This window comes from Hylobates moloch, unplaced genomic scaffold, assembly GCF_009828535.3.
Source record: "Hylobates moloch isolate HMO894 unplaced genomic scaffold, HMol_V3 SCAFFOLD_21, whole genome shotgun sequence".
NCBI classification, from domain to species: Eukaryota; Metazoa; Chordata; class Mammalia; order Primates; family Hylobatidae; genus Hylobates; species Hylobates moloch.
Genome location: NW_026652296.1, coordinates 53,477,244 through 53,499,808, shown reverse-complemented (window position 1 = coordinate 53,499,808; position 22,565 = coordinate 53,477,244). Strand labels below are relative to the sequence as shown.

At 38.2% G+C, this 22,565-nt stretch overlaps 1 pseudogene; it reads right to left on the bottom strand.

The window, feature by feature from the left end:
• The window catches only part of LOC116810115 (serine/arginine-rich splicing factor 10-like), a 40,344-nt pseudogene that overhangs the window by 11,261 nt on the left and 6,518 nt on the right, over positions 1 to 22,565 (bottom strand).

The following is a 22,565-nucleotide window of genomic DNA, read 5'->3' as shown; positions in this document are numbered from 1 at the left end:
CTGTTTAGTGAATGTTTTGGCATTTTGGCATGTTTTCCAGGAGGCATGACACTTTTTTTTTTTTTTTTTTTTGTCAAGTAGGCTCTCTGCCCCAGACAGTAAAAAGGGCTCAAAATACAAGAAGAAAATACTTGATTTTAAATTCTTCTCTTTTGCCAGTTTAACCCTTCTGTTGAGTCAAACTATATCTATCTACATCTAAATCTATCCCTATGTTGCTGTCGAAGAAACTAAGTTTCAAGAAATTTATTTCAATTCTCCCAACTTGGATTTGAAAGAGCTGGACTTTGAACCCAAGTCTGCAACTTTTATTTATTTGTTTATTTATTTGATACGGAGTCTTGCCCTGTCACCCAGTCTGGAGGGCAGTGGCACGATCTCGGCTCACTGAAAGTTCCACTTCCCGGGTTCACGCCATTCTTCTGCCTCAGCCTCCAGAGTAGCTGGGACTACAGGCACCCGCCACCAAACCCAGCTAATTTTTTGTATCTTTAGTAGAGACGGGGTTTCACTGTGTTAGCCAGGATGGTCTCAATCTCCTGAACTCGCAATCTGCCCGCCTCAGCCTCTCAAAGTGCTGGGATTACAGGCGTGAGCCACCACGCGCGGCCAGTCTGCAACTTTTAAACAATGTTTTCCTATTATATAAGGAGTTAAGGATAAAATTGTTACTAAAGCTATACAACTAATTATTATATCTAGTTTTAATATGTTCTTAATTTTTAAATTATAATTTAAATTATAACAATTAATTCTGTGTTTTTCATATATAGCAGTGACATGGTAAGCGAAATAAAAGTGAGTCAATTTAAAGAAAGATGCTAATTAGTAATTGTATAGATGGCAAAAAAAAAAGCTGGAGGAAGTACACAAAGCACAAGAGTGCTTAGAAAAAACATGCTATGGCTTAGGGCCTATCTGTAGATTAAAGGATAATAAATCTGTCTCCTGAAATCATTAAACATTAGAATTAAGACTAAACTGGAGAAAAATATTTTCCAATTTCCCTGTCACCATTGTTTTATAGATAAAGCATTGAGGGTTGGAAGTTCATTGACTGCTCAAGTCACGTGAATACTTTTGAGAAAAGCTGAGTTTAGAACTCTGTGTTGAATTCCCTGCACAGGCTAATAGGAGGGTTATTTGACACATAGATTCAGGAGCAGAAGGATGGACCAAAAATTTCTCTGAAAATATGCCAGCAAAACATTAGCTGTCACTACTGATCTGGAATCCATTCCACTCAGCAGGTATTACACAGAGAGATGTCTGATCATGAACTAATCACATTTTTTTTTCTTTAGCTAAACTCTCTAATGGTTATAAATCCAGTTAAGAACTATCTTCCAATTGAGAACTATCTTCAAAGTAGTCGCTTCTAAAGCTATTACTCCCCATTCTGTGATCCTGCCATTATGGTCAAAAATATGCTTGGATCTTCCACCAGTTGAGGCCCAAGTCCACATATCTATCCATGTGTTTGTTTGTTTTCTTGTAGCTGTTTTGGGTTTTTTTATTGAGACAGAGTCTCACTTTGTCAGGTTGGAATGCAGTGGTGCAGTATTGGCTCACTGCAGCCTCCACCTCCTGGTCTCAACTGGTCCTCCCCCCTCAGCCTCCCCAGTAGCTGAGACCACAGGTGTGTGCCACCATGCCAGGCTAATTTTTGTATTTTTTTTGTAGAGATGAGGTTTCACCATGTTGCCCAGGCTGGTCTGGAACTCCTGAGCTCAAGCAATTCTCCTGCCTTGGCCTCCCAAAGTGCTATGATTACAGGTGTGAGCCATCATGCCCGGCCCTATCCATACATTTGAGAAAGACTTACCAAGTGCCTATTATGAACTAAGCACTGTGTAGGGGTAAAGTGCCTATCTTCTGAGAGCTTATGCTCAAATGAGGGAGACTGGCTATTCATAAATAAATCAATAAATAGATGATAATTGATTTTTATGAGTGCTACAAGAAAAATTAACAGGGAATTATGGTACAGAATGAGAGTAAGGCCATTTTGATGAAGCAAAACTTAAGCTGGGGGCTGATAGAAAAGACAAACCACAGCAAGATTTCATCAATGAGGAAAAAAATATTCCAGGCAGAGAAGAGAGTAGAGAAACACCTTGTAGCCTAAATAAGTGGGTATGTTTTGAGACTTTAAAACAAGTTAAGCCTCCTAAATATTTTCAGAGAAAGAATGGTAGATGAAGATGAGGAGGAGAAAGATCCAGATCACGGGGGCATTTATAGGTCATAAATGGGAGCATAGTTTTTATTCTAAGAACAACGCATTTAAGCAGAGAAGTGACATAATATGAATTTAAGGTTTTAAAAGGTCCTTCTGGCTGTGATGTGGAGTACAAATTGTTGAGGCAAGAGCAGAAACAAATAACCCAATCTTTAGACGGTTGCAGATATCTGGGTAAGACACAATGGTGGTTTATATAGACAGGGAGTTCTCAAGATTGAGAAAAATAGATGAGCATGAGGTATATTTTGGAGAGAGAATTGACAGGGCCTGCTGATGAATTGTATGTGGGGGATGACGGAAAGGGAGAAGTCAAGAATGACTCTCAGGCTTCTGGCTTTGGTAACTGGGTCGATGGTAGAGCTGTTTACAGAGATGGAAAAGGTGAGGAGAACCAGGCTCGAAGGGGAAACTAAGGACTCTGGCCATACTAAGCTAGAGATGCATATGAGATATCTAAGTAGAAGTACTAAATTGATAATTGAATGTTTAAGTGTCAGGTGTATTGGAAACACGTGGCCTGAAGACAAAATTGAATACCCGCAGCTTAGAGATGGGTTTAAGCTCTGAAAGACAATGTAGATAATCATGGTGAAGCTATCTCCACAGACAGGGCTTGCCGTTTGCCTCCAGAGATCAAGAATTTGGATCATTGACTTCTCACCTCTTCCCACCCACTTTCTCTTCAGGGTCCTTCCCCTCTGCAGAGCCGTGTCTTAGCAAAATTTCCATTTGTCCCTTCAAGCTGACCAGAGAGCAGGAAAGCAGCCATACAGGTCCTTCTCATTCTGAGTGTTTTTAACAGCAGTGGAAAAATCCCAATTCAAGCAATAAGTACAACCACTAAGGGTAGTCTTTAGTAAAAACTGAAAGGTTTTTTTCTTACTGTAAACAGAGCTATCCTATGACTCTTTGCTCTAAGTTTGCTTCTGATGCTTAAAGGAAAGATTCTCATTTATCCTTTGTCAATAACGTCATCACCCCGTGAGTGTTCTGAAAGTCATTTATTGGTTGAATCCACATTGACTCAGAATCCCTGAAATTTAGATCTGGAGAAGTCTCCAAAGACTAGTCCAAATTTTCATGAAAATTTTCAAGTTTCATGTTACATGAAAAAATAAAAAACCTAAAATGTTTAAGGGGCTCACCAACATGGTAGCTCTATTTACACTTGCTTAAAGCTCTAGGGAGCTACGTGCAAGGTCACTCACTATGGTCACCAGAATGGCCTCTAATTGAAACTGGCCCCTTCCAGAAGTCAAAGACATATTCACAGAGATTTCACAGGAAGAAGACTTCTAAAGCAATGTTTTTATCTCACTATTTACTAAGGGGTCTTGTGACTCCAACATAGCAATGCATGTCATAATGTATATAAAAGGCTTTAAAATTTTATGATGCTTTGCATACTTGGGATCTACATTACGTTCTCCAACAATTTTCTGTTTCTTTGTAATTATTAAATCTATACGTGCTCAGCTAAGAAAGTTTGAAAATGAAGAAAATCATAAAGAAAACAAAAATATATTTAATCCCAAAAGGCTTTGATAATCACAGTTTATATTTGATGTATTTCAGACTTATTCTATATATATCAGGATATGTGTGCTTCGTGTATTTGCCTGTGTAAGTGGTACTTATATATTGTCATGTACATGTATATATGTTTTTGTGTGTGCATAAATGTAGTTGCCCCTCCAGGAACTTGAGCATTCACAGGAGGTCATGAAACCAATCCCACCGTGATACAAAGGGACAATTGCATATTATATATGTGTGTATACAGATATGTATTTTCTGTCATACAACTTTTCGCTTATATATATATATATATATTCTCATTGCTCAATATATGTATTAAGTCGACTGTTTTTTATTTTACCACAGACTACGTGCATGCAGCTGACTTTCTTCACTTTGTGAGTTCCTGGACAAGAAAAGTCTGTGATTTTACTTCTTCCCAAGTAACTTCAGGAAAAACTAAAGGTGCCCTGCCAAGTTCCCTTCACTGGACCAATGTATCACTCCCTCAGATGTGTCTCACAGATTCCCTCTTCTAAGAGAATTGCTCTTTGCTAATGCTTGGGGAGCGAAGCACACATATACACTACACATAGACACACATGCAAGGGCAGATGCATGGGTGTATTCAACCTGCCTCAAAGTGGAACCAACTCTATGGTACAATTTATGGTTTAGTGTTCCCCATTGGATCAAGCTGAAACTAATGTCTAGCTATCTGTCATTCTCTAAGCAGGAGTAGGAACCGAGGTGAGTTTGTAGATGTTCCTGGTCTTGGTTCAGGGTTTTTGGTGATGCAAACACTAATCATCATGGCCATCCAATGCTAGTTCCAGTGAGGACTGCTGGTTTCGACTTGTGCTCTGTAAGTGCATCCTACAACAAAGAACGCTCCTCAACTTCTTAAACATACACTCTGTATCTTTATTTATAATATTAACAGGATCAACCGTATTGGGAGCTTATAATGGGCAATGCATTTTTCTAAAAGCCTTACATAGATTACATAATTTAATTTTCTCAACAGTGCTACCAGGTGAGTACTCTTTTCCCATACATTTTACTGATGAGAAAATTGAGTCATAGAAGTTTAGGTAGGTTTCCCAAGGTCAACATCTGAAAACTGGCAAAGCTGAGCTTTGAGTTCATGTCTTTTTATCCACAGCCATGAATGTAGACACTTTGTCTTCTTTTTCTTTCTGCATATTAAAGTGCTTCCTGTTTGTAATAGATTGATGGTAAAAAAAAAAATGGTCTCTCTTTTTTTTAAAAAAATATTGTAGAGATAGGAATCTCATTATGTTGCACAGGCTGGTCTCGAATTCCAGGGCTCAAGGGATCCTCCCTCCTTGGCCTCCCAAAGTGCTGGGATTACAGGTGTGAGCCACTGTGCCTGACCAAATGATTCCATTTTTTTTTTAACCCACCCTGTATCCACAGCCTTTACAATGCTGCATTGTAGCCTCAGAGGGATGGGAATCCCATCATGGTTTTGATTCTCACTCTCAAGGCTTTAAAATAGTAAAACAATTTACTTTTCTACTAAGAACTATCATTTTCTGCCAAATAACAATATTACTATGAACACTTACTTTTCTAAATTTTGTATTCTAGAAATGCTAGGTTCACTAGAGATGTAAAGGGGAACTAATTGAGGTGAACAAGAAAGAACATTAGCCTGTGAGTAAAGGAAACTTAAGTTTCCCAGGTGTAAGCAAAAAATGTGAGAATGTTCCAGACCACTAAGAAACAATAAACATAGATATATGACAATCAGAGAAAGTGAAAGAACCTGAACTTATTTTGTAAATCAGAGGGGACAAAGGTGAAAGGGACTTAATGGCCCTGATTATATGGTTTCCAAATTTTTTCTCATCTCTACTTGACAAAATAGTGAAAGCTTGCTTAGTCACAGACTTTCAGAGGTTAAACACAAGGAAGAATTTCTTAACAAGCAGGACTCACTTGACACAAGAATGAATGGCCAGTTGAGTTTGTGAAATATTCTCCAGAGAGTTCTCAGAAAAGGCATGGTTCTCATCCATCTTTGGTTTACCAGTTAGATGTAGCCTCACTGTGCAGTGGAAAAACTGGATTCACTAGTAGAAACAGGGATCTTCCAGGCTCTGATTCTGTGGTGCAGACATTGGTCCATGGACACTGGAAAAACTCAATGATGTCTCCTAAAAATGTGCCTCCCAGAAATCACATTTGGGGCCAAGATTGTGACAAGTGCCTAACATTGTCCAGACTGCAAATAAGCTCGTGGATGTTGATCTTTCCAGTGTTACATGTGAACACTACACTGGCTCACAAATCATCTTGGTGGGAATTCTCCAAGTATGAAGTATGGTGCACCCAGACTCCCTAGAAACACTTCACTCCTTAAACACTTAACTATGAAAAGCTCTGGATATAAGTCTTTAATTCCCTTCTTTTGTTTGAAGATACACACATACACACACTCTCTTACATACAATACTGCAATCAGGTTAGTTTTGGCTTTCAAATAACCATGAAACACTTGAAATGAAGATGACTGATCCCTCAAAAGAGTTTTCAGCCCATCTGTTGTCATTGCTTTGATAAAAAATCACCACATCATTTTGTTTTTCTATTTTTTGTTTCATGGTCCTCTTTATCTGTTCATTAATTCCCTGGAAATAAAGGCCTGTCTTTGACATTACAATCACACCTGACTTAGAAAGTTATGCATAGCAGATGCTTTCTTCCCATTAACATACTTTCCGCCATTTTATTGCTTACTTTTCACCATGTATATTATTTCTCCTGAACAAAATGTATGTAATTAGGCTTAATATGTACCAAGTATGCCGTATCTATTGATATCAGTGATAAACAAAGCAGAATGCAATAGGTTAAGAATTATCTCAAAAACAAAATACTACAACAAATAACAAAAACTTGAGATTAGCAATGATATGTTTAAAATTATCTTAGGCTCAAACATTAATTCAAAGTACATAACTGCCCTAACATTCATTTACTTGATAAAGACTCTGAGGACTTAATTGGCCACAAGCACAACAGTGATGAAGTTGTTAAAAATGCAAATGTTCACTCAGATTACATTAATGGAAATTTAACTTTCCTAGGCAAAAAGGAAAAATGCCTGCAATGGACTGAATGATTTTGTCCCCACAAAATTCACATGCTGAAATCCTAATCACCAATGTGATGGTATTAGAAGGTGGGGCACTTGGGGGGCGATTATGTCATGAGGGTAGAGCCCTCATTAATGGGATGGGTGCCCTTATGAGAGAGACCCCAAAGAGCTCTCTCATTCTCTTTCCACCACGTGGGACTATAACAGGAAGTAGTCAGTTTGCAACTTGCAAGGGGGCCCTCGCCAAAACTTGACCATGCTGCCATCCAGATCTTGGGCTTCTAAGAACTCCAGAACTGTGAGAAATAAATTTCTGTTGTTTATAAGCCACATGGTCTATGGTACTTCGTTATAGGAACCTGAACTAAGACAATGTTCCAATGTTTTTTGCATTTATCATAGCACTGCACAGGAACTGTATCAAATCCTTGGGGCCTGTTTAGAAGGAACATTGAAGGAATCCAACTGAATGGAATCTGGAAAGTATGTCACATGAAAAGTGAGATTGAGGTGAGACATAGTAAATATTCGTAGTAGTCTCAGCTCATGGCAGCCTCTCCGATCTTCTGGAAAGTCACCACAAGCTTTCATCTACCTGGGAATCTTCACAGTCCTGCCCAGAGTGTGTTTTCTCTCATTCTTTGTTTGTCCAACTCTTTATTTATCCTCCAAATATTTGTTAGAATATTACTTTCCTGGAGAAATTGCCTCAGATCCACACATAAACTAGTCTCCTACACGTTCACAGCATATTCCCTAAATTGACCCTCACAATGCCTGTTCCAATGTAGCATTTAATTATTTTGTGATTCTTTTACATCTTCCTCCATTCCCACTACACTATGTCTTTCATGATATCAGAAACCAACTCCAATTTGTTCAACGCTATATTTTATCAAACACCTAGCACAGCTCATTAGGGTGGCAGCAAATTACTCATATGAAGAAAGAATCCACTCATGCGTAACTGTCTAAGTCAGAGAGATATAAACCTCAAAGGCAAATCTTTTATTACCAGTAAATTAATGAACAGATGAGGAGAGTCATGAAACAAAAATATCAGGTGCAGACTTTAGCAAACTGTCTGAAAAGAGTCCTGGGAAATCATTTATTATTGTATAAGGAAATGAGGAAATTGAACCCAAAAACTTACTGCCTTACCAAGTTCATACAGCTAGCAAGTGACAGGGGGTGCATTAGGTTCTCAACAACTATTTGGTGAATGAATGAATGAATTCACAAGATAAGTTGCCACTATCAAGACACAGGGTAGACACATGTTCTCAGGATCTCCTGAGAGCTCGTCATGGAACGAATTTTTTTTTAAGTTGTAGAGCATTTCTATGTATAATAATGTTTTTTTGCTTTCAACAATGTTACTTTTTATAACATCAATGTATTAGTCCTAGTTTTCTATTTTTTAAACTAAAAAATTGATTCTCTTTTCTCCATGATCTCTTCAATTCATTATTTCATTCATTCATTGAACCAATATTTATTGATTATACCAAATATCAAATGTTATTTTAAGAACAGACCAAATAAAGACATCAAGTCTCCCTTCAGGGAGCTTACTGAGGAACAAATAGAAAATCATCAGGTAAATGTATAATGACCACAGTGCTATATATTTCACAGGAGAGAAGCTGGGGGAGCTTATAATAGGAGAATTTGACTTCATAAGAGAGAGCAGAAGGATAAAAGGCATAAATTGTAAGTAGTCAGACAGAGGAGGAAAATGCATTCTAACAGATGCAATGGTATGTGCAAGGACCCTGTAGCAGGAAGCACAATGTGTGTGAGGAACTGAGAAAAGTCCATGTGACTGAATCAGAGAATGTGAACAGTATGTGGTATTGTGTCCGGAATTGGGTTCTTGGTCTCACTGGCGTCAAGAATAAAGCCGCGGATCCTCGCGGTGAGTGTTACAGCTATTAAGGTGGCGCGTCTGGAGTTTGTTCTTTCTGATGTTCGGATGTGTTCGGAGTTTCTTCCTTCTGGTGGGTTCGTGGTCTTGCTGGCTCAGGCAGGAGTGAAGCTGCAGACCTTCGCGGTGTTACAGCTCATAAGGGCAGTATGGACCCAAAGAGTGTGCAGCAGCAGGATTTATTGCAAAGAGAGAAAGAACAAAGCTTCCACAGTGTGGAAGGGGATCCTAGCGGGTTGCCACTGCTGGCTTGGGCAGCCTGCTTTTATTCTCTTATCTGGCCCCACCCACATCCTGCTGATTGGTCCATTTTACAGAGAGCCAAGTGGTCTGTTTTGACAGGGTGCTAATTGGTGCGTTTACAATCCCTGAGCTAGACACAAAGATTCTCCACCTCCCCACTAGATTAGCTAGATACAGAGTGTCAACACAAAGGTTCTCCAAGTCCCCACCAGAGTAGCTAGATACAGAGTGTCCACTGGTGCATTCACAAACCCAGAGCTAGACACAGGGTGCTGATTGGTGTGTTTACAAACCTTGAGCTAGATACAGAGTGCGGATTGGTGTATTTACAATCCCTAAGCTAGACATAAAGGTTCTCCACGTCCCCACCAGACTCAGGAGCCCAGCTGGGTTCACCCAGTGGATCCTGCACCGGGGCTGCAGGTAGAGCTGCCTGCCAGTCCCGCACTGTGCGCCCGCATTCCTCAGCCTTTGGGTGGTCAATGGGACTGGGTGCCGTGGAGCAGGGTGTGGCACTCGTCGGGGAGGCTCAGGGCACACAGAAGCCCACGGAGGTGGGGGGTAGGCTCAAGCATGGCGGGCTGCAGGTCCTGAGCCCTGCGAAGGCAGCTAAGGCCCAGCGAGAAATTGAGCACAGCAGCTGCTGACCCAAGTGCTAAGCCCCTCACTGCCCGGGGCCAGCGGGGCTGGCCGGCCACTCTGAGAGTGGGGTCTGCCAAGCCAACGCCCACCTGGAACTCACTCTGGCCCACAAGCACCACGTGCAGCCCCGGTTCCTGCCCACACCTCTCCCTCCACACCTCCCCGCAAGCTGAGGGAGCCAGCTCCGGCCTTGGCCAGCCCAGAAAGGGGCTCCCACAGTGCAGCAGTGGGCTGAAGGGTTCCTCAAGTGCCGCCAAAGTGGGTGCCCAGGCAGAGGAGATGCCAAGAGCAAGAGTGAGCGAGGGCTGTGAGGACTGCCAGCACACTGTCACCTCTCGGTATGAGTTAAGCCTGGAGATATAGGTAGGGTTCAATCCATGAAAGGCCTCTTAGGTAACTCCGAAGATGCTAAGAGCAATGAGAACCACAGGGAAGTCTTAAGCTACAAAACAACGTTATCAGATTTACATTTTGTAAAATGTTCGTGTGATGGATATTTGGCGAATATAGGGGGCAAAGAGCAGAAATAGAGAGATAACCAGTTGTTGCTGCCAGCAAATATGATAATAGCTTGAATGTAAGGGCATTAGAGAGCAAAGGTGAACTGATTTAATATAGTATTGAAAAGTAAACTGAACACGATTTGTTGACAGTTTGGATGAAAAGGGAAAAAAAGGAAAAGATTTGTACAGGTTGATTGTAAAAATGTCAGCAGTGGTAGAGTCCTCTAGTTTCTTATCCCAATATTCACCTTCTCCCTTTCTTCTTAACAATAGAACCTGAAATTTATTTGATGTGCCAGGAGATACAGATAAGATCTATGTGCTTCTGTCTCACTTTCAGCTATATATGGTCTTGATCTTGCTAACGACTGACCAGTAAAATATAAGTGGAAGTGTTGGGGCCTTCTGACGTGTTTCCTTTAAAGGATGGCATCAAGACCTTATTCTTTTTTTTCTAAACCCTTCTATCTAGAAATGAAATGTGAAGTTGTAAGTTTAGTAGTCAACTTGGACCATGTTATCCCAGGCCTGCATACCTCTAGCCTTTATTTCCATTAGAAAAATGAAACTTTTTATGTCTAAATCATCTACAGCCAAGGGAATTTGCTCTAATACACAGTCATAATCCACTAGGTAAACAGGAGTGCCATTGACTGGGAGGGAGAAAGCTAGAGGAGGTCCAGGTAATGAGGAAAAACAGCAAGAGTGAAGCATGGTAAGTTTGAGATGCTTCAAACATAGCCGAGCTGACAGTCATATACACAGGTCTAGAATTCCTAAGATACATACGGATCAAGTGTAGAGATTTGGGATTCACTGACATATAGAGGGTACTTACAATCGTATAAGAAAATACAGCAGATCTCTAAGCTTAATGCAAATAAACAAAATCTAGATGGTTTTCCATCAGAAATTGAAAACAGGATCCTAAAATTCATATGAAAATACAAAGATCCCAGCATAGTCAAAGCAGTCTTGAAAAGAAGAAAAACGTGAGGGTTCCTGATGCTAAACTTAGTACAAAACTACAAAAATAAGATGGCATGATATTGGCACAAAAATAAACATATCAACCAATGGACTCATATTCAGAGTCCAGAAATAAAATCCTTGCATTTGTGGTCAATTGATTTTTGATAGGGGTACAGAAGAAAATTCGTGAATAAAAGTTAGCAAAAAATAGATCCTAGAAGTGAAGATAAGAGCTAAAACTATGAGACCATTAGAAGAAAATATAGAAGTAAAACTTTTTGACATTGTTAATCAGAAAGACTTAGATATAACACCGTAAGCACAAGAGAAAAAAAGGAACAAAAATAGATAAATCATACTTCATCAAGGCAAATCACATAGATAATAAAGAACTTGTACTCAGAATATACAGAATCTATGACAACTCAATAATAAAAACACAAAAGACGTGCCTGGCATTTCTCCAAAGAAGGCATACCAATGGCCAGTAAGCACATGAAAACATTACTCATTAGGGAAACACAAATCAAAACCACAATGAGTTACCCCGATTTGATTATTACCCAATATATACATATATCAGAACATCACATTGCCCCCATAATTATGTACATAGTCATAATTTTTATATGCTAATAAAAAATAAAATATAACTTAAAAACTTTTTAAACTTTTGTTTTTATTTTTGTGGGTACATTGTAGGCATATATATTTATGGGGAACATGAGATGTTTTCATACAGCCATGCAATGTGTAATAATCACATCATGTAAAATGGGGTATCAATTCCCTGAAGTATTTATCTTGTGTGTTACAAACAATGCAATTATACTGTTAGTTATTTTTAAATGTACAATTAAATTATAGTTGACTATAGTCGCTCTATTGTGCTATCAAATACTAGGTCTTATTCATTCTTTCTAACAGTTTTTTGTACCTGATTCACCATCCCCATCTCCTTCCCCGAACCCCAACCTCCCTCTGCCTTTCCCAGTCTCTGATAACCATCTCTCTGCTCTCCATCTTCATTAGTTCAATTATTTTGATTTTTAGATCCCACAAATAAGTGAGAACATGTGATGTTCGTCTTTCTGTGCCTGGCTTACTTCACTTAGCATAATGAGCTCCAGTTCCATCCATGTTATTGCAAATGACAGGATCTCATTTATTATTACTATTATTATTATACTTTAAGTTCTGGGATACATGTGCAGAATGTGCAGGCTTGTTACATAGGTGTACACGTGCCATGGTGGTTTGCTGCACCCGTCAATCCGTCATCTACATTAGGTATTTCTCCTAATGTCATCCCTCCCCTAGCACCCCACCCACCAACAGGTCCCTGAAGGAGATCGGTCAGGGTGGTGGGAGAAATTACAGGAAAGATGCAAACCTTCTTGGAAGGCCAGGAGGTTTTGCAAACGCTTCGGAAGGAAATTATGGCTGAAGGCAGCCAAATTCTCTTATCTGGAGCCTGAGAGCAAAGGCTAGGAATGTAACAAGGGAATGTAAAGGAACTGATCTGGATAAATTTGTTTACTCCTGTCTTCAGAAACCAACCTTTGATCATTTGCATTCAAGACTGCTCTCTACTCAGGGAGTCAACAATGTTAATTACCCACAAATCATGTTTGTTCTAAGCCTTTGTCATTAAATCTGTACTAAATAAAGGTGAACATCACTGGCTTAAGAGGACTGCTCACTGTCTTCGGCCCCTAGTGCCGGCAGTCCCCAGCCCGCTCTTTCACAGTTACCCATGTCTGAGTACTCCTGTCATCTGTTGCTTGGCCAGAGTCTGTGGGACAGACTTGGCAGCAGGCCCTGGTATGTGATGTTCCTCTCCCTGTGTCCATGTGTTTTCCTTGTTCAACTCCCACTTATGAGTGAGAATATGCTGTGTTTGGTTTTCTGTTCCTGTGTTACTTTGTGGAGAATGATGGTTTCCAGCTTCATCCATGTCCCTGCAAAGGACATCACCTCATCCTTTTTTTATGGCTGCATATTATTCCATGGTGTATATGTGCCACATTTTCTTTATCCAGCCTATCATTGATGGGCATTTGAGTTGGTTCAAAGTCTTTGCTATTGTGAACAATGCTGCAATAAACATAGGTGTGCATGTATCTTTATAGTAGAATGATTTATAATCCTTTGGGTATATACCCAGTAATGGGATTGCTGGGTCAAATGATATTTCTAATCCTAGATGCTTGAGGATTTTCCACACTGTCTTCTACAATGGTTGAACTAATTTACACTCCCACCAACAGTGTAAAAGCTTTCCTATTTCTTCACATCCTCTCCAGCATCTATCGTTTCCTGACTTTTTAATGATTGCCATTCTAACTGGCCTGAGATTGTATCATATTGTGGTTTTCATTTGCATTTCTCTAATGACCAGTGATGATGAGCTTTTTTCATATATTTGTTAACCACATAAATGTCTTCTTTTGAGAAGTGTCTGTTCATATACTTTGCCCATTTTTGATGGGGTTGTTTTTTTTTCTTGTAAATTTGTTTAAGGTCTTTGTAGATTCTGGATATTAGCCCGTTGTCACATGGATAGATTGCAAAAATTCTCTCCCATTCTGTAGGTTGCCTGTTCACTCTGATGATAGTTCCTTTTGCTAAATTGTTCACAAATATTCATCTCAAGAACAATTTTGCTAATTGTTCACAAATATTCATCTCAAGCATTATTCATAATAGCCATAAAGTAGAAACAACCCAAATGTCCTGCAATCGATGAATGGTCAATAAAATGTGTTATATCCATACAATCACATATTGCAATTTTATTCAGCAATAAAAGTAATAAAGTGCTGATACATTCCATAATGTGGTTGAACATTGAAAACATGCAAAGTAAAAGAAGTCAGGCATAAAAAATATACAAAAAAATATATTAAATGATTTTACTTATATGAAAAGTCCAGAATAGGCAAATCTACAGAAACAGAAGTAGAGTAGAGTTTGCCTACAGTTGAGGATTGTGGGTGTAGGAAAGATGGATAGTGATGCTAAATGGATATTGAAGTTTCCTTGTGGGATGATTAAAATGTTCTAAAATTATATAGTGGTGATGGTAGTATAAGTCTGTGAATATGCTAAAAATCATCGAACTATAAATCTGAAGTTGGTGAATTTCATGGTATGTGAATTAAATCTTATATATACATATATATATATATATATATATATATGTATATGTTTTTTCTTTTTTTGAGACCGAGTCTCACTCTGTCACTCAGGCTGGAGTGCAGTGACACGATCTCAGCTCGTTGCAACCTCCGCCTCCTGGGTTCATGTGATTTTCCTGACTCAGCCTCCCAAGTAGCTGGGATTACAGGCATCTGCAGCCACACCCGGCTAATTTTTGTTTTTGGGTAGAGATGGGGTTTCACCGTGTTGGCCATGCTGGTCTCGAACTCCTGACCTCAAGTTATCTGCCAGCTTCGGCCTCCCAAAGTGCTGGGATTACAGGCATGCACTACCGTGCCTGGCCATGAATTAAATCTTAATAAAGTGTTTAAAAATCAAAAGAGAAGAAGCTGACATTGTTTGTCCATCAGACTGCAAAACCCTACAACCATATCAATGGGCTTATACTTCCTAAGTGTGTAATTCCTCCCTGCCTGGGCCTAGAAGCTCCCTATCTATCCACATTCTTAGCCAGAGGTTTCCTCTTCTTGTCTCATAATACCATTTGCTTAGTTCTCAGAGACCCCAGAGTCTTAACTGTCTCTTTCTGCCTTTCTGTCCCAGCAAATTGTGATCAACTACATAGTAGTGATGGGATTTTATCTCAGGACTTCCAGACATTTTAATCCACATTTCTCTTTGAAATATAATTACCTGTTTGTAAAACATCAATACAAAATCGAAACAAATATTTAATTTATACTATAAACTGGATATGTTGGAATAATCGTTTGCATTCAAGTTAATTTATTTTACATGAAATTTAAATGCATCTCCTTCTACCTTCTATCTACAAAAATTTAAAATGCTTATAAATGAATCTTTAATTAAGACTTGCACTACCCTAGGGCTTCTAAACTGACCTTTGTGTCACCTCTGGCCTATACATACCTATGTAGTTATAATGTCCAAGTGCATGGACTTCTACCTCAGCACCCCCTCAATCTGGAACTGCATCAAGATCACATGACTTTTTAAAACACTGATCACTGGGCCCCACTCTCAGGGATTCTGATTCAGTGTTCTCCAGGTAGAGCCTGAGATTCTGCATTTCTGACTAGTTCCCAGGCAATACTGATGTTGCTATACCCAGACCATACTTGAAGATCAAGGGGCTACAGCACTAGCCCCTGTATCTTATACTCAAGCCTCAGTCAAGGCTTACATTTATCACTCAAAGGAAGCTTCTGTCAAGGCAGTTGTTTAATAATAAGTTCACATATAGCAGTCCATCATGTTTTAATAATCGCATATTACTGCATTACCTTTATATGATATATTTTGGCCTTTTGTCGTTTGACTTTTACAATTACAATAAGGAATGTTACCAATTATAAGATATTGTTTGCAATTTATAACAAAATAGTGCCCTAATAATTCACTTTCAGGTTTTTAGTTCAGTTAATCTTAACACTATAAAACAAGGATTTAAAAAAAAAAAAAACTTAATACATGTAATTATGGTTTCAAATGAGTGGAATTTTCTTGACTTTTTAATCAAAACAAATAATATAAATAAATTGAATGCTGACACATTTAATGAATTAAATGCTATAACTGCTAACCATAAAAGCCAGTAACCAATATCAAACATATCATTATGACCTTACTATTATTATAATATTATGCAGGCTAAATATTTAAGGGAGAAAGGGATAAATAATCCAAGTTAATAAAATGACTGGAAAAGGTAAGATACAAAAGCCAGGTTGAGGGATAGGACTTAAACGGAAGTGATATCATCTGACACTAAGGGAGAAGAGGGGTTGGACATTGAGAAGAGTGGAGCTTATTTGAAATGACCCTCATAGAGAGTAAAAAGAATAAGATGACCATAAATTGTAACAAAATGGCCAGGAAAATGGAACTGTTGAGACTGGTGACCCGGAATGTGTAATTCATGAAATAGCATAGCATATCAGCCATGTGGATTTGTTCAGATGTAAACATAAAGATGGCAATTAAATGGGGTCAAAATTAAGATATTACAATGTAAATATGGACAAAGGAGCCAGTGCCAGCTGGGTTACTGGCAAGAATATTATTGCAATAATGAATTTAGGAGCATAAGATTTAAATGGAGGGAAATAAATAAAAAATGAGTGAATTGAAACAAAGAATGGATGAGGTCTATTGAGAGAGAGAATAATGACAGTGGGTCATGGTTCAAGTTGGACAGAAAATTGGGAAGGAGACAATATTGTGCTTAGTGTATGACTAAGAATTCATGAAAGTTGAGCAGTTCAAGGTCCAGACAAAGTTCAAGGAGTGACTGTGGGAAGGGGCAGCTAAGGCAACTTGGAAGGGATGAGTATAAGGAAAGATATGTGGATGTTAAAGAATTGGGATGAAGAAGAAATCTATGGGCCAGTTGCCCAAGTCTTTGGTAAATGAAACGAGTGACCAAGATCTGGATAGAGGAGAAAACCAGAGGATGGAGAAGGTGCTATGCCAGGATAGCATGAGTTCAAAGTGGCAATGAGAAGCAAGGTGTATACCAATACACCTCCAAACTCAGAGGCACATAGAGCCAGAGAAAAGAAATGTCACTGCTTTAAGAGGCTTACAAGGAAAGAGGTGCCCTTTGAGGAATTACAGGTTGTATTCAAGGCAAGGAGGTGGAAGAAACTCCATGGTGAAAAAACCTTTTCCAAACCTAAATAATGTTCTTCTCAAAGTTCCTGGGAGTTCGTCTTTCCCTGCAACACTATTCATATGTACCTCATTTAGTCCTTAGTCAGCCTCTCTCGCTCTCTCACATCCCTAACGATCACATATTAATCTCTGTGGGCTTTTTCATGATTGTTTTGTCCAATTTTATCTGGTATTAGTATTTTCTCATCACATGCCCATCTGAAGATGTTGTCTTCTTTCTTAACCTAAGTACAGAAATCGGATCATACCCTCAACAGAGTGATTCCACTAGAATTGCTGCTGCTGATCCAGCTGCCTTCTACTGATTTGAGTTAGAAAAATATAATAAAATAAATGCAGAGTCCAAACAAAGGGCAAAAACAAACTCAGGACCCACTCTGACTTACACAGCTATTAGCATGTCTCTCAGAAAGGTCTTTTCGAACCAAATACCAAAACCCTGAGTTCTTTTGCACAGCTTGTAAGCAAATGTTAGCGTGTGGATTCAATTTACATCTTCCTCACAAAGAAAGAAAATAGGTTGTGAGGCAGAGGACAGAGAATAACAAAGATTTATTTTGTAGAAATGGAATCACCACTGCCTGGTGAGAGATGGACTTGACTGATGAGTTTTCCGTGATAGCCTCCCAGCACTTAATCTTAGCCAAATATTAATGTGCTGAATTTATTACAGTTGAGCTCTGAAATTAAAAATGACCATCTGTGGCACATGTGTGTGGTACGTAGAACAGTAATATATTGTAGGCCAGCCCAACACGATGCAAAGGATATCGTGATTGTGACAAGGTGGGAAAACTCACTCAGACACCAAGACAGCTCAGTGAATCTAGTGGACACTGGTGTTGGTCCTCTCTGCAGGTATCTGCTTTCTGAAACAAGGCACAACATATATGAGATATTTATTGATAAATTCCTTCAACATACCTCTATAACAGATGGTGCGCTCTAAATCTGGAAATGCAGTTTGCTTCACTGAAACAGAGCAATCAATTGAACAACACCAAATTCTAGAGGAAAAGATCACGTGTCAGACAAAAAGAAAGTGGTTTTTGTTATTGTTGTTTTGTTTTGTGGAGATCAACACTGTAATGAAGCTCAACATTGCAAAGTTGGCCCTCCAGAATTTTCATGTGAATGTCAGGATCAAATTAGGAAAGTGTATATGTACATTTTTGACATATATATATATAAATATATATATGCATATATACACATAAATATATATATATGCATATATACACACACATAAATATAGTGCATTTTCACTAGGAAATAGAATGCACCAGAAATTAGCTCTTCCTACGAAGAGAACAGGATTTATATTTTAAGGCTAAAGATGAAAAAGCTTAATAGAAAACTTATTTTGTGACTTTTTATAGAGGAAACCCTTATAGGAAAATAAAAGGATGCATTTGATCAGAAGTGGGAACCACAAAGCATAGATAAATATATTTATTTTGAATGAGTTTATTCATACTTTGAATTATCTGGGTCCAGAGAAGAGAAAACAATTAGTTTACAATTAATCTTGTTATGCCATGTCCTATATATCATAACAGAAATTAGGCTATTATTTGTGTGGTTTTGGTTTGTGCATACGTGACTGAGTTTCGTTCGTTTGGTGAGTTGACAGCTAGACAAGATAGTATCAGAGTTCTAAAGTATTAGTGACTTGATAATACCTTCACAGTCCAAATACTGTCCTATTAGTTACCTGGGTCTCTTCCTGGGATTCTTAAAAACATTCTGCAGAAGGAAAATTAGTGGACTAGGAATAAAAATATTTCCTTATTACTAGCTGCTCAATACCTTTGATATTGTCAAGTTAGTGATTTTCACACTCAGAATGTTCTGGAAAAAGTCAGAAAGGACTCGATACCCAGAAAGATGAGACATGCAATATCCACAGAGCAGAACAAACCTGAATTGCTTCGGTATTTTACATTATTCAATACCCTTTCAATTATAAGTGATTTAAACCCAATTCAAATTGAGCAAAAAATATGAATAGGCCACAAGAAATATAAATGACCAATCAAGCAATGAAAATATTTCATACTTTGAAAGAAATTAAGATTGAAACAATGAGCAATGAGATCTTTTTATTCCTAAAATGTGCAAGCTATTGATACAGGTTAAGAGGAATGGCCATTTTCATGCAATATGGTATGAAATGTTTTCAAATATCAATTTGTCTAGAAAATGATAAAACTTAGAAATGTGTTTTCATGTTTATTTATTCATTTAGTGAATAATTTATTGAGTGATTATTATGTGCCAAGCACTTTGTAAAATATCTACTTCTCACAGTGGTTATGATCTATAAGACAAGATACACATTACAAAAAAATAGGCATACTAATAAAGGAAACAATGTAAAACTGCCATTTTGGCAAGCTCTGAGAAAGATTTATGTGGACTTAAAAGTGCCTATAATAAAGGTAAATTGGGCAGTCCCAGAATTTTGGCAAAATTTTCTAGGGTGCAGTGAGCTTTAAAGAATTGAGTAAGTAAATGTTTACTAGTAAAGGAAGGGAAGTGGCAGGCAAATGTAATAATATGTACAAATAACCTAAGGAAGGAAAAGCAATGAAGCATATAAAGATCAGTGTATCAGTCAGGGTAAGCCATGTTATGTTGCAGTAACAAACAAGCCTAACATTTCAGTGATTTAAACTACCAAAACTTTTCTTTCTTTCTCCCTTCCTTCTTTCTTTCCTTCCTTCCTCCCTTCCTTCCTTCCTTCCTTCCTTCCTTCCTTCCTCCCTTCCTTCTCTGCAGGTATCTTAGTGTATGACTACCCCTCCCTCCCTCTCTCTCTCTCTTTCTCTTTCTTTCTTTCTTTCCTTCCTTCCTTCTTTCTTTTCTTTGAGAAAGAGTTTCACGCTCATCACCCAGGCTGCAGTGCAATGGCACGATCTCAGCTCACTGCAATCTCCACCTCCCAGGTTCAGGTGATTCCCCTGCCTCAGCCTCCTGGGTAGCTGGCATTACAGGTGTGTGCCACCACACTTAACTAATTTTTGTAGTTTTAGTAGAGACAGGGTTTTACCAGGTTGGTCAGGCTGGTCTCGAACTCCTGACCTCAGGTGATTTGCTCGCCTCAGCCTCCCAAAGTGCTAGGATTACAGGCATGAACCACCATGTCTGGCCCAAAGTTTTATTTTGTACTCACGTTTTATAGCAATTGTGAATTGACATTGCTCTAATCAGCTCTACTCCTCATTCCTCTCACTCTGGATCCATTTGATAAATCAGCCTCTGTCTGGAATATTATCAGTCACAATGGTAAGAGGAAAAGGCTAAAAGGCCTAAAGGTCAGTATGTTAAGTGAAATAAGCCAGGAACAGACATACAAACATTGCATATTTTCATTTATTTGTGAGATCTAAAAATTAAAACAATTGAGCTCGTGGAGATAGAGAGTAGAAGAGTGATTATTAGAGGCTGGGAAGGGTAGTGAAGGTGTGGGGGAAGTAGGGATGGTTAATGGGTACAAAAAGGAATTAGAAAGAAAAAATAAGATGTAGCATTGAATAGTACAACAGGGTGACTATAGTCAAAAATAATTTAATTGTGCATTTTAAAATAACTAAAAGAGCATAACTGGATTGTTTGTAACACAAAAGATAAATACCTGAGAGGATGGATGCCCATGAAGTGATTATTACGCATTGTGTGCCTGTATCAAACTATCTTATGTGCTCCGTAAATAAATACATCTACTATGTAACTAAAAAAAATAATTTTTTAAATAATAATGAGACTAGTCATGGGAACTCAACAAAAGGGCCCAGGAAATGCACTCCTACTAGGTGCCCAGCTGGAAGAAAGCCAAACTCTCAATGAATAGACTAATCATATGTCCAGTGTGGCTGGAACTGAGTGGAGGAAATATGAGCCCAAGTGAGAAAACCTGACTTTATTCCATAGCCAATGTGAAGTCACTGAAGGCTTTACACTTTCAAGAATTTTTCCTGAGGAGAAAAATTACGTAGTTTTGTAACATTTAATTTACAAGCTGGTTTATCATAGTAGTGTTTATTAATTTTTTCAAATGGCCAATAAACCTAAGTATTCAACAGGAAGTCTTACTCAAAAGTCAGTTGCTGTATCTTTATAATAAAGTAGGCTATAACTAGAAGTAATGGGCTTACAAAAATGTGACATGAAAAACGTATATTAACTGAAAAAGTATGCATAAAATACAGTATAAAATAAGATCTACTGAATTTATCTACTCAATATTTTTAATATTTTAAATATACATTTAACATATGTGCATCAAAACTCTTAGAAGTACTATATAGACTAGATATATTTTATCAGTAATTATTTAAGCTAGAATCATGATGTGCTTGGGTTTTACTTTTGTTGCTGTCATTTTGTTATAACCTGTGCTTTATTTACGTCTAATTTTCTACAAAGAATGTTATTCCTTATTAGCAGAAATTTTTTAACTGGCCAGGATTCTATTTGTGATCATTAAAAAATAGATACCTTTTCTCGTTTCTTTTTCCATTAGAAAACATGACTGCACTTTCTGTAGTTGCTTGTAAATTGCATAAAAGTTATCAACATGTTGTTTTTCTTCTTGTTTTAAGTAATCTGAACACTGAAAATTGTGTATACATTAGCACTAGCTCAGACGCAGTCTCTAGTAAGAGGAAGTTTAACATCTATTCTCATCTTTTCAATTGCCTCTTGCCATGAGCGGCCCCACAACTCAGGTTCCAGATCCATAATTATTACTCTGACACAGTGAAATGGCAAGTTTTTACCCGTCCAAAATAACCCAGTATTTTTCAGATCACAATTCTAGAGACCAGTCAAACACTCCAAATTTATGAAGCAATAATGACCTCAGGAGAATCTTCCCTGCCTTCTCTTTTTCAACATTCTTTTGATTATGGTAAAGTATGGTCATAACCACCAGTAACGATTCAAGAATAACACAGGATATATGTCACTGATGCTTTAATAAGAGCATATATATTGCTGAAAAACAGGCTGCCTTATTGAATATTCTTACTCCATCACTGGACATTTTACAGCAGTAAATTCTCTGATTTTTCAAGAAAACATTTGACGCAAAAACTCAAACCATATTCAGCTCTTTTTCAGCTGCCAAAAAAGTAAATAATCTATTTAGCCAGACTTTGCAGACATTGGCCAAATGTTGGCCTGAACTCTGAGCGTATACCTGGATGGGTTGATACATCTGACACAATTGGGTTACCACAAACCGGGCTGTACATGAAAGGTCTGAAGAAGTTTAAAATTAGCCTGGGGTAGAAGTATTCAACCAGAAAGAGTATTGGTGAAGAGGAAGATTTGGACTTCTTGCAGCGATTGTTCCGTAGCTTTGTCGCAAATGAGTATGTTTTTGTTCTTTAAAGGGGAAAAAAAGTTAAAGAATGAGACAAGAGTCTCATTACAATCCTTGAAAACCAGCATGTTTTTCATCCAAATTACCTATTTGTGAGTTCCCATCCATGGGGCCACTGATAAGTGCCATTTAGATCTTATGAC